Raw genomic sequence first — 10662 nt, forward strand, 5'->3', positions numbered from 1 at the left:
ATAATGATAATTGGTATCTTGGGCTCTAAAACAAGTTATTTCTTCATTGACTTTGGCTTCTCTAACCTCTCATTGATTCATACAGTTATTTTTGTTTGTCTAGGATGTAGATTCAGTTGTTTAAGTAAGATGCAGGTCTGGAAGGTTTTATTGTGGTTGGTGTATTACTTATCTTTTTAATAGTGACATAGCTGAATATACCTAGCTGATAACCTAATATTATTATTAATTTTCATTTGCCTATGCTACTAGGAACCTCTCAAATATTGTAATTTTCATAAAATATAGAATGTTAGTTACACAAATCTTTTTGCAAAGATGAATATTTATACATTTGACTATTTTTTCAGTAATCTTTTTTCAGCAACTGATTTTTGATATTAAAAGAATATCAAATATCACCCATAGATATCTGCTTATATGATCATTTTTGACTATTGCTCCAATGTCATTGTTCTCCTTTGTATGACTGAAGTAAAATGAATTTTTTTCTCTGAAGTCTAAAATCTTACCAACTTACTTTTTCTGTGACATTCTAATAGTACATGGCACATTAGCTACCCTATTTAGAAGCCTGTTTATTGAAGAAGAGAAGTAGAATAGTTGATAATAAAAATAAAATAAAAAACATTCCATCTACATGAGTCTATACAAATAAGAATGAAGTGGAATGAGGTATAATTATCCTTGTAATTTAATAAATATAAAATATTGGTCTAATTTATTTAGTACAAATATATCTATTCATTGATTGTACACATAGCTATGAGTGTAAATCTAACTTTCAACACCTGAAGTTTATGAAGATTAAGTTCCACAATGGGAAATATAAGGATAAGTAGAAGACTTTAAATTCTCAAATATTCTTGGACCAGGGAGTTGTGGGCATTATTTCCTTAGAGTTCTTTAGCAATATTTACATGAGTGTTTAAAATTAAAAGCTGAGAAATAGGTTAAACATCATGCTACAAAAAAAAAAAAAGTAGAGTACTTGCTTCTTGATGAATTCACCAAGGAAATAGTCTAATGCTTCACAATTGTTATGTGTGGCTTGTTAGAAACATAGATGCTAGAAATCAGGTTCATTACATATCATATATGGTTTAGGAATCTGCATTTGAACTAGTACTTCATTTGAGTTAGATGATGATGTTAGAGAAACAATAGCCTAGGGATTTTTCTCAAATTTACTACATTCAGTAACTGAATTTTTACATTGCCCAAAGAAAGAGAGGCACATGAGACTTATGAAATAGATTCATAACAAGCAAACTCATAAAATATAAGGATTATTAATTAATAACAAAAAACAACTTCCAAATGGTCTAGACTGGTTTGTCTTTACAGGATTTTCTCCATAGGAAGCCAAATTATTTCATGTAAAGGTATTTCCAGGAGCTTGGGATTTTAAAAGGGAGAAGAGGTTTATCTCATTAGATAGATTTAAGAAATTGTGGTGGATGATTCACCCATCTCCACAGGGACAGCAGCATTTTTCACACTGTGCAAAATGTGCATATGAATCCCAGGATATCTTGATAAAATACAGATCCTGATTCTGTAGGATAAGCCCTGAAAGTCTGAATTCCTAACAAACTCCCAAGTCATGCAGGTACTGAAGATGCTGGTCTAAGGACCACACTTTAAGAAGCAAAGCGCTAGTAGGATTCTAGAAAATCATATATTCTAGTCAGCTGGTGAATATACTTCCTCTAAGCTATAATTTTTTCACTCAATGAAATTTTTCACTCAATGAAATTTTTCCAGGCAGAATCACACTGCAATTAAACATGTAAATTGTTTTTCCTTCTTCTAAATTTACTATATATACATCTTGTCTGGAGTGCACATCAACTAAACTCTTACATAGAAAGTTTATCTCTTGAACTGTGTGGCCAAGTGAGTGGAGCATGAATATTTTCAACTTAGCCTAACAAAATTAATTAACTTTCTAAAGTTGTACTAATATTATGTTCTACGAGTAAAGTATCCATGTTAAACTGTATTTTATTGTAGTTTATATTAGCATTTCCACTTTATTAGCAATGCTGAGAATTTCTCATGAGTTTCTTGACATTTTTCTATTTTTTTATTCTGTTATGCAATAATTTATTTTGCTCATTTTACAATTAACTTGCTATTTTCTTATTAATTTGCAGGTTTTTTAGTACATTCTGGAACTAATAATTTGTCAGTCACATGAGTGGCATATTTCCAGTTTGTTTTGTACTTTTCCTCTCCTTATGATCACCTCTGAAGAGTATTATTACTTTCAATGTTGTAAATGCCTATCTATTTAACTTCTATCTCTTTTTAATACTTCTTACTTTTTGTCATTTGCTTAAGAACTTCTCTATGTAAAATTAATAAAAATATTTTCCCATATTATAATTTTAACCTCTAAAGTTTTGTCTTTCACATATAAATCTTTGTTCTTCCCAGAATTGATTTTTTGTCTGAAGCAAGGGATTCAATTTCTTATTCTTTAATATGAATAACCACAATTTGACAAATCATCTCCTCACTACTCTGCAATGTCAATTCTGTTATGGATCAAGTTTTCCATATGAGTGGGTCTGTTTACCAGTTCTCTATCAGTTTCATTGAAAAATTTATCAATCCCACAGAGTTTCCATTAGTGCAATTGATATGAGTTCGGACAATTTTCCTCACGTATTCTATTTCTCCAGGGATATCTCTGATATTCTTTACTTTTTTAAAGGAAATTGATGTATTTCAAATCAGCCATTCCAAAAATATATAAGACCCCAGTGCAATTTTGAGTAAACAGGGGAAGACGGACATCTCCATAATCCTGAGTCTTCATAAAAACTAATTTTTCACCAATTTTAAGGGTTTTGTTTATAGTTTTGTGACCAATAGGAAACAATGGATGTGATTGTGTGTGACTTCCAAGGCTAGGATATAAAAGACATTGCAGACTCTGCTTTGGTCTCTGGATTTCTTATCATGGGAGTAGCCAGCTGACATGCCATGACAATCCTCAAGCAGCACAGGAGAGTGACCCATTGGAAAGAAACAAACTTGTTAACAGTGTGAAAAAACAACTTGGGAATAAATATTTTGTAAGACTGTAGCCTCAGCCAATCAGACTGCAACGTTATAAGAGACTCTGAGCCATAGCTGCCCAAATGACCCACCTCTGAATTCCTGACTCACAAAAACTGTGAGATCGTAAATCATTATTGTTGTTTTAGCTTGGTAAGTTTTTCAGTGATTAGTTAGGCAGCAACCAATAAGTGATACAGTAATATAATAATAGCAATATAGTAATATAATTGATTATATCATACTTATTATGTTATATGGTCAATATTTGTGTTGATTTAGTCACATGTTTACCATTGTGTACAGCCTTTTGCCTTACTTCTCAGTTTTTCCTTTTGAAAAGACTTTCTGACTTTTCTTATTGAACTATATGCTTCAGAAGTTAAATAAATGAGTTTCTAGGTTTAAATTTTCTTTCAGTTCTATTAATTTTTCTAAAATTGTATTATTTTCTTTATATATTTGGAAGTAAGTTTATTGGGTTACCATTTTAATTTACCAGTGAACTTCTGTTTATACAGGTCTAATTTACTTTATAGATTTCTGTTTTGTTTTGTTTTCTCAGAACATAAAACTAGAGTGCATTCCAGCCTCACACTAATGTGTGATACTGCCATTATTCAAATTCTTAGAAAAAAATTTTATGTTTTCTCCTAAATATTCAGATTGATATCTGACACAAATATATTTGCCTATGGTAGATTTATTGTTATTTTTGTTTATTTGTTTCTCCTTTCTCTGAGTGTGTTAAACATCTGATCTTAGGCCCACAACTATTTCTTTAATAAGCCTTTAAAACTGAAATTCTAGGGTACTGGTGAAGCATTAATAACCCTGATATCTGCTGACCTTTCTAGTCTTATTCTCTTATAAATCTCCTGGTTTTAGAAGACTTATCTTCTTGTCAGGTCATCCACACATTAAAGGAATTGTTACAATATTTTTTTTCGACATTGTTATGTGTTCTGTAACAGGTGCATCTTAGAATATCAGATCTGCAATATTGCCATACAGAGGTTGTTGGTATCTGAAACTCAGGCTTGTAATGTTGTAGGAGATGATTTGGAAAAATAAACAAGCAAACAAAAATTAGATTCATGAACTTCAAACAGGAAAAGTTTTAAAAGATCACAAAAACCAAGGCTTGGGTATGATACTTTGTGTCTCAGATAGATGATCGACAGGTGTAGACATTGAATGAAGAATCATTTACAAATGTTTTCTGATAAAGGCTAGAAAGAAGTGATCATAAATAAAATAAAATAAAGAAGTTAGAACTTGTATAACTTTTAGATATTCTCTATCTTCTCTATAAACTTTGCAGTTAAAGAATCTGTGGAGAATCAAAGTAGTGGAGTTGAGGAAATTTGGATGTTTTGTCCCACTTATTCTGAGGATTGTTTTAAGGAACTAACTAAATATTAATTTAAAAGCTACAATGCTTTCAAAGGCCTAGTCAAAGTTGTATAAAATAAATTTATTCTAGATCCTTTCAGATCATTTCTGTGCTTTTGTCCCCTGTATAATTCAGTAGCCATCGTGAAAGGGTAGAATTAGGAAGTCATGACAACAAATAAGGTCATAATTTCATACTTAGATATTCCCAAGGTAGACATGCCAGAGAAAAAAAAAAGTGAAGACACAAATCAAAAACTGTACAAGCTAAAATTAAGGACTGTTTCTTCACAATTGAAGAGTCCTGTGCCTAACTTCATGGGCAGCTTAAGTGAACAATATAAAGATCAAAATAACGACCTTGAAGAATATAGTTTTTCCTATAGTTTATTATAGCATAATAATATCATAAATTTAAATTTAAGATACTGAACACTCATAAAATACAGAGCCATTTTGGTAATAAAGTGCACTAAAATCTTAAAGGTCTTCATTTTTCAGGTGAGTTATCATGATTTATAACATGACTTTTCATGTCATGAAAGAGTGACAAACAGGAATCCAGAGGAAGAAAGTTCCCTGGCATGGCAGAAATTCCCTTGTCTAATAGGTCATTGGTATGGAAAAATTGGATAGAAAATAAGGTTTTCCAATAAATAGAATTACATGAAGACATATTTTTCATTATAATTATGGGTGACCTGTTCACAAAATGCTTGTAGCCACACTGACACAAAGAGTAATAAACATTTCCTCACTCTTCCTAGTGTTGAAACTAATTATTTATGAATGAAGGAAATATTTATTATTCATCTTATATTTTACATCAATTCATCTTGGTAACCTCAAAAATAAGACAGCAATTTCTTCTCCTCATGCTTAACAGAAGCTTCGGGTGGGACTAGAGCTTTTGTGATTAAGCAGAAGCCAAGCAGCATTAGGGTTCTATTAGGATAAGGTTTAGGCAAGACCCTAAGTGAAGACTTCTTGCCTAAGGCAACTGAAGATACACTGACTGTGCAAAAATTTGAGGCCAAAATGTCAGGTAAAATAAATACTCCTGGTGGGACCAAAGTTATGGATTCAGATAAAAGTATGGAACCAAGGGCCAAAACTTGTGAAAATGAGCAGATATTAAAACAAGTCGATGATACAAATGAATGCATTTGCAAAACAGAAACAGACTCACAGACTTAGAGAACCAACTTATGGTTACGGGGGGAAGGATCGGGGAGGAGGGATAGTTAGGGAGTTTGGGATTGACATGTACACACTGCTATATTTAAAATAGATAACCAGCAAGGACCTACTGTATAGCACAGGGAACTCTGATCAATATTATGTAACAACTTAAATAGGAAAATAATTTGAAAAATAATAAAACAAGTAAAGAACTAGGGTGAACCTTGAGTAACATCAACTTGCTTCTATGATTTAATTTTACAATCCCAGAAGACCACATTTTAAGTGAGTTGATATTCAGCTTAACTGATCCAAGGTAAGAGAAAAACACTGGTTATAGCTTTTCTTGGGGATTTGATAGACAGTGCTTTAAAAAACTGTTTTGTCAGTTATACAAATCCAGATTTAATAGAATTTATTTTCATCTCTGAAATTATTTTCAAGCAAGGAGGTGAACCCAAACACAAACATTTTGATCAACAAATGTAATAATAGTTATTACTGCAAGACCAAAATTATCACTAAACACCTCTACTGCAATCTTGTCTTATTTTGGTTTTCATAAATTTTTTTCCAATATCTGAATATCCTAAAAATCTTCCTGTGGCTGCAGGTGCTGATTAATCAAATGCAAAGAATAAGAAACTAGATTGTCAAACTAACTAGCATTTTCTCATTAAAGCCTTTGAAATTAATGGCAAAGCCTTGATTTGGAATCTGTGTTTGATCAAGAAATATAAAGGAACAGAAAATTAGGCTTGCAAACTTTCTCTAACTAGTTGGCAAAAAAGGGTGTTTTCCAACCAGATGCTGCTTTTTTGTGATCTCCTGCATGAGGGCCAGACATATTATCTTACACAATTGCTGAATTTAAATCAGTTATGCAATGGTCATTGACAACCCAAGGATTCATTAATATTTGTTGTTATTATTGTTAGCAGAGGTGGTGGTGACAATTCTCAATTACAAAATATTTAAAAGAGAAGAAGATAAGATTTTTTGCTATTATTAATTTCCTAAAGACTTGAATATTATCATGACTGTTATTTCTTCATAAGATAAAAGTACAGCTTAGGGCAAAACCTATTGTATACGTCTGAGAAGAACATCAGTACTGAATTTTAAGACATTTATTTAACCTCAAGAAGCATCAGGTGTTATATATGTATAAAAATACATACACCTTATGTATATCTTAATTCCTGACATAAATAATTTGAACTTACCTTAAAGGGTTTTAAAAAATGGCTTCCCTCTTTTATACTCTTCTATACAAGCATAGGATATAGACAGATGTCATAAGGATTAAACACAAAATGTTCCAGATGGCTAGCATAATTTTTATAATTCACAACTTCCAATATATATAAACAGAATAACATCAAGCTCAAATTAAAACAGCAAACAATTTAATTGGTTGATTGGCACATGAAACATATGCTCAATTTTTTAAAAAGCACCTGAAGAATTAGAAATGCCAAACAAACGTTATCTATATCCTTAATGCTTTCACATTCAAAATATTGAATATTCTTGTTTCCTTCAAATGTATTTTGGTCTGGAAAGGTATCATGTACCTCTTTGGTGGGATTGCCAATGCTGCAACATAGCTCTCTTGTAGGCTGCCACCTGTTGTACACTGTGGCTCAGGGAGAATTCCACAATTTTCACAACTTAAGTTAGGGAGAGATTTTAATGTGTAATAGATAAAATTACAAGTCATAGATCAGCTAGAAAAGAAATATGATGATATATAAAGATATATGATGAGTCCCTCATTCTCTCATTATTCTATGGGCACGCCAGGCCCAGGGACATTTGATGGGTACATTTAGTGGGTAGTTTTGTGTTCAAATAGAGGAATCTTTCACACTCTCTCATTGGTGTCTTGGCTCATAAGGTAGGCATAGAAGTCAACTTACAGTGGAAGAAATCTCACACTCTGGCATCAGGAAGTCTGGATATGGATGAAAGCTATTGATAGGAGTTGTCTAAAAATGTCAGCTTCCACGGCTTCCCTGGCGGTGCAGTGGTTGAGAATCTGCCTGCTAATGCAGGGGACATGGGTTCCAGCCCTGGTCTGGGAGGATCCCACATGACGTGGAGCAACTAGGCCTGTGAGCCACAACTAATGAGCCTGTGCCTCTGGAGCCTGTGCTCCACAACAAGAGAGGCCATGATAGTGAGAGGCCCACACACCGTGATGAAGAGTGGCCCCCGCTTGCCACAACTAGAGAAAGCCCTTGCACAGAAACGAAGACCCAACACAGCAAAAATAAATAAATTAATTAATTAAAATGTCAGCTTCCAAATACTAAGAGACATTGGGTCCAAGGGTAAGATTTATTCTCCTCTTCTGACATGACAGCTGCCATAACTTTCCTGGAAAGTTGACCTTGGTACAAACTCTTTGGTGGGTAGAAGGTAAGGTACTCAGCCTTCTTTTTGAACAATTTAATCATTACTTTATAATAATTTTCATAGGATACTTTTTTTGCCTTCATTTATAATGGCTTCTAATCAAAGACAAAGGAATTGGTTCACCCAAAAGACAAATAGTTAATCACATTCTTATATAAGTGACTACAGAAAGTACACTTTTGTGCACTAGAATATAGGTCCTAAAATCTGAAAGAAAAATAAATAATGTATATATGTATATCAAGAAATTTGCTGTTGATGCTTGACTGTATGCTACATGGATTTTGCCGAATCACAAGCAAAAATAAAGCCTCAGATGTCAAGGAAAAGAGTCCAAATGTAAAGCAGAAAAAAAAATAAGTCCATTGTTCTGCTTGAACAGAAAGAACCAAGATATTTTACATTAACATTTCTCCTACTCCCTTAGCCCTTATAATAAACATGGCAACAAAGAAAAACTCAAGAGCTCAAATCTCAATGCTCATTCAAGCCTGCACTGTTGAAGAAGTTCCTAGCATCTAATAGCTTTTAAATATATGACTCTCAGTTCGAGCATAAACTCACAATTTGATTAAAAAACACTTGGAGTTCCTGTTTAGCAAAAGAGTTATTTGCTCTAGCTGATATAACATCCTGTCATTCTAGGAACCCCTGTTAACACCGAATTAGAGCCTTTAATTTTAGTTTTGTGTGAGGACCTTCTATGAATGGTGTTGTGTTTCATGCAGTTAACTTATCAAATAGTCACCATGTGTTAGGAAATGATCCTTACATTGAAAATACAGTACTTTTTGCTTGGGGAAGTGAGATCTAAGGACAGGAAAATGACTGGTAATAATATGGTGATTAAAAGAGACAATTTCATCACAATTGTCCCTTTTGAAAGAGCAAACTAGAATTTTTCCAAAATGTTATCTCCTGGTTAACCTATACCAAAGAGAAAATAGATTTTTCTTTCTCTCTCCTTCTTTATTAGCCATGCATGCACATGTGTGCACAGAGGCACACACACACAAACACGCACACTATGTATGCATGCACTTCATATATTGAGAGAAAAGAAAGGAGAGATTAAAAGCCAGTCTCTAAAATTACTTACTACCAGTCTTATATTTTTGGGTGGGGAATAACAACAGTATTTTATCAATTTAAGAAGTAGAATTTTTCACATTTTAGATCTCCATATGACATGTTAAAATAGCTGTTAGCCAGATGGCTGTTGTATCATAATTTTAATTCCTGATGGCATGACCAGGCAATTGCACGCCTCAAGAATTCAGTCACTGAAGCATTTAAGAACCATTTGAGGAACAAAAAGAAGTCCAGATTGTTTCTTAAAAACCTCCCATTGGACACTTTGGGGAAAAATAAAGTGTTCAAAATTTGCAGAATTTGTATTAGAGGCTTCAAAGAATATCCTTTAGACACATGCTCTAGGGGACTGTAATCGCTATCTGCTTGTGGATATGGAGTAATTTCCATGTAATTAGCACAAATTAAGATATGATATAAGTGTAAAATATTCACCAAATTTCAAAAATTAGTATGTAAAAAGAACATGAAATATATCATTTATAACTTTTATATTTACTACATGATAAAATGAGAAAATTTTGGTTATATTGTGGTAAATAAAATACAATATTATTTAATTGAATTGAATGTTTTATATTTTAAGTGCATTATAAGAAAACAAAATTACATACGTGGCTCACATTACATTTCTGTTGAACATGTTGCTTAAGAACATATGGAACATTTTTTTGAATAATGCTGCATCAAAAGCATTTTGATGGACCAGAAGATGATATTGTATAGAAAACACAAATGTTAATGACCCTGAGTCAAAAATAATTCTGAAGATTTGGAAAATGAATGTATCTAGTTTGAGAGGGTTCCCCCCCGCCAAGACTTTGTGAGGTATGGCCAGCAATCCAATTCCAGCTATTTATACTTTTCGTGAAAAAAAATATTTAGTAGAACACAGCACTGTTAGTTTACATTTAGTCTATGGCTACTTCTTGCTACAATGGCAGCTTTGAGCTGTTGTACTGACAACCTTTGGCTGCAAAGTCTAAAATATTTAGTATCTGGCTCTTTACAGAAAATGCTAGCCTCTGCCTTAAGCAATTTATTTTGTTTATATTTTCCATTTTATGTTTGAAAACAAATGATAAAATATATGTATAAAAAGTTAAGTCTAAATAAAAAAATATCAATAAGAATAAAAGAAAAAGAAAATATGGGTAATTTGCTTTACATTTTTTTTATGAGAGTTTATATTGCTATGTGTTCCTTTAAACAAAAAACAAACAAACTCATAGAAAAAGACATTGGATTTGTTGTTACCAGAGATGGGGGTGAAGGAGGAGGAATCAGATGATGGCAGTCAAAAAGTACAAACTTCTAGTTATAAGATAAAGTACTAGTGGTGTAATGTACAACAACATTAATATAGTGAACACTGTCGTATGTTATAAATGAATGTTAAGAGAGTAAATCCTAAGAGTTCTCATCAAAAGGAAATTTTTTTTCTTTTAATTTTGTATCTATATGAGATGATGAATGTTCACTAATGTTACTGTCATAAACATC

The sequence above is a fragment of the Phocoena phocoena genome, chromosome 8 (assembly GCF_963924675.1).
Source record: "Phocoena phocoena chromosome 8, mPhoPho1.1, whole genome shotgun sequence".
Lineage (NCBI taxonomy): Eukaryota > Metazoa > Chordata > Mammalia > Artiodactyla > Phocoenidae > Phocoena > Phocoena phocoena.